Raw genomic sequence first — 3,512 nt, 5'->3', positions numbered from 1 at the left:
ACCTACATTATTAAACATGGTAGCAACTAGCCACATATGCCTACTGAGCACTTGAAATGTCACAAGTCACATTGAGATGTGACGTAAGTGAAAAATACACACAGCAGTCCAAACACTTAGAAAAAATAAGGGGAAGTATTTCATTAATTTTTATATTGATTATGTGATTAAATGATGGTATTTTGAGTATATTGAGTTAACTCAGATGTATTATTAATGTGGATTTCACCTGTTGATTTTCATGTATGTGACTCACCTCTGTGCCTCATATGACATTTCTGTGTGACAGTGCTGGAATAGAGCATGACTACAAAACTGACTGTTATTGAGTCTCCAGGATTCTTGCATCTCACTTTGGACACGTCTTCCCCTACATTATGTGGACTGACTCTCCAAAGGTTTCCCATTCCATCCTAATTCCTTTCTTTGCTCATTGCTTCCCACCAGAAAGTAAAGTGTAACTAATAGAAGGAGATGGTCTATGTCTTGCCACATTCTCTTGGACAGATCTTCTGCTCTCTTCTAACAGCCTGTCTCTCAAATTTATCCATCATAATAAGCGATCTCTTGAATTTGGGTTGGAAGGAAATCTCAAGATAATCTAATCCCATATCCTCCTTTTATGGATGAAAAAACTGAAGGTCCAGAAATGCCAGGAAGTACACCTCATGATATACCTCCACTTGTACTTTCCTGACACTTTCTCCCCAGACCTAGCTGACCTGAAGCTGAATTTTATCTTCAAAGATGAATGTTGTGGAAATATGTAGGAGGAGATACAATGTTGATCTGAACACTACTTGGGAGATGATGGGAGGAGAGGTGAGAGGATTCATTTATGAATCCCCCATTTCATATAATGAGCAGGAGGGTAGGTCATCTGGAGAGAGTCAGAGTGTGTGAGAAATTTAGAAAATTAGAAATTTAGAAAAATAACTGAGAAAAATGGACAGGGAGTCAACAAGAGATGAATACAAGGTTTGCCAAGTAGCAGTGAAGGCTTGGTCTCTGTGCACCACAGTAGGTAGGTATTCAAATAGAATATGTTATAAAAAGAAACATGCAGGAACCACTCTGTCCTGTCTCCCTCCTTTAGAAATAGTTGAATACTTAGGATGCACATAATGGCTAGTAGCACTTACTTTAGTCATAGACTAGGAAAATATTTGACACTTCTGTGACACACCAGTTGTTTGACATCATAATCAGGCCATATTTCCTCTGGCTGGGAGAGATTTTCAAAATATAGAGTATATGAGTTTCCTAGGACTGAAGTAACAAAATACCACAAACTAGATGGCTTAAACCCATAGATGTGTATTGTTCTCACAATTCTGGAGGCTAGAATTCTGAAATCAAGGTGTCAGCGGGGCTACGTTTTCCCTGAAACGTGTTGGGGAGAATGCTTCCTTGCCTCTTCCTATCCTCTGGTGGTTTACTGGCAATCCTTGGCATTCCTTAGCTTGCAGCTACAAAACTTCAGTCTCTGCCTCCATGATCACACGATGTCCCCCTCTCTGTGTCTGCATCTCTGTGTTCTACTCTCCTCTTCTTGTGAGGACACCAGTCATATTGGATTAAGGGTCCACCGTCCTGCAGTAGGACCTCATCTAACTCATTATAATGTCAGCAACGCTGTTTCCAAATAAAGTCACATTCTGTGGTACAAGGGATCAGGACTTGAACATATCTCTTTGGGAGCCACAATTCAACAACAGCATAGAATGTTCCTTCTCTATAGATGCATTACATTTGAATAAGATGTTTACCTAAGACCTTGGGTGAAAGTCTTAGACAAGATGGCATAAGTCCATTCCTCTCTGCTCCTCTCTGCCCAGTAAAATTATGAACCCCTGGAATAGCACAAGAGACAACCGAAGAAAAACTGCAAAAAGCATGAAGAAGAAGATAAACTCATGTGAGATCCAGAAATGGAGGAAAAACACAGCAGGGTGTCTTACATCCCCCACCCAACTGAAAAACGTGACTCAGACCCAACATGACCTAGAAACTGAGTCCATCCAGGACTCCAAGCAAGCAACAGAAGGCAGTCTAGGTAAGGTCATTCCTCCTATGGCTGGAACAGACCCTCTGACAACACCAGGTAAGCCTCTGGTCCCATTGTAAGAGGGGTTTGGTTCGGAGTCCCACTAACAATAAACCGGCCGGAGAAGTGTTCCCCTTTTCTGCTCTGCTTACACTCCCCTCCCCTACCAAAAGACACTGAGGCGCCCAGCAGCATCAGCAAGAGGGATCTCATCACAACAAGCCTGGCCGAAGCTTCATTGCCTCCACAGGCCCGAGACTTCCCTCCACCAGCCAGAAAAACAGCAGTGCCCATTAGGAGAGATCCTGCCACAACCAGCTCCTGGGCTGAGAAATGCTTTCCGTCTCCCACAGGCAGGCATGATCCCAGCACTATGAGGGCAGGAAAGCCTCTTTGTCCTCATGAGCCAGAGGCTCCCTTCCCCCATGAAGAGACATCTGTGCCCCAGGGTGGAGAAACCTCTCCCAGCCCTTAGGCAGCACCAGTAGGGATTAATAGAAGTCCCAGTGGCACCAGATAAACCCAAGCAGACCAAAATAACACCACAAAGACTTTAAAAATTAAACTGTCATTGGAACCACAGCCCACAATAGTATGCCAGGATCTGCAGGATAAAACTAAACAGAGTGACTTGCATGCTAAACTAAAAGATTTAAATAGGACCTAGAATCTCTTCACAAAATACACAAAATGTCCAGGATACCATAAAAATTACCTGTCATACCAAGAACCAAAAAAAAAAAATACAATTTGAATGAGAAAAGACTATCAACTGATGCTAATCCTGAGATAAATTGGATGTTGGAATTATCTGAGAAGGATTTTAAACCAGCTGTTATAAAACGTTTTTACAATCAAGTACAAACTTCCTTAAAATGAATGGAAAGAAAAGAAAACCCTAGGAAAGAAAGAGAAGTTATTAAAAAGTATCAAGTGGAAATTACAGAACTAAAACAATAACAGAAATCAAGAAATCACTTAATGGACTTAATAGAGTGGGACATGACAGAAAGTAGAATCAGCGAATTTGAAGACAGAAAAATAAAATGTATATAATCTGACAACAGAGAAAAAAATAGAGGAAAAAAAATGAACAGAACCTCAGGAATCTATGGGGTAGTAAGAAAAAATCCAACATTTAGATCATCAGAGTTATAGAAGGAGAGGAGAAGGAGAGTAAGACAAAAAGAAATATTCACAGAAATAACAGCTTAAATTTTTCCAAATTTGGCAAAACACATAAACCTACAGGTACTAGAAGCTGAGTCAATCCCAGGCAGGATAAACTCAAAGAAATCCACGCCTAGACATATCATAATTAAACCTCTGAAAATTAAAATGAGACAAGGGAAAAAAATCTTAAAAGTTATTGTTGCTGACAGACCTATCCTTAAAGACTGAATAAGGGAAGTGCTTCAAGGAAAAATAAAATAGTAAAATAAAGAAACGTGGAGTATCAGGAAGG

The sequence above is a fragment of the Mandrillus leucophaeus genome, unplaced genomic scaffold (genome assembly GCF_000951045.1).
Source record: "Mandrillus leucophaeus isolate KB7577 unplaced genomic scaffold, Mleu.le_1.0 Scaffold149, whole genome shotgun sequence".
In the NCBI taxonomy this organism is placed as follows: domain Eukaryota; kingdom Metazoa; phylum Chordata; class Mammalia; order Primates; family Cercopithecidae; genus Mandrillus; species Mandrillus leucophaeus.
Note: the sequence above shows the minus strand (reverse complement) of the source record.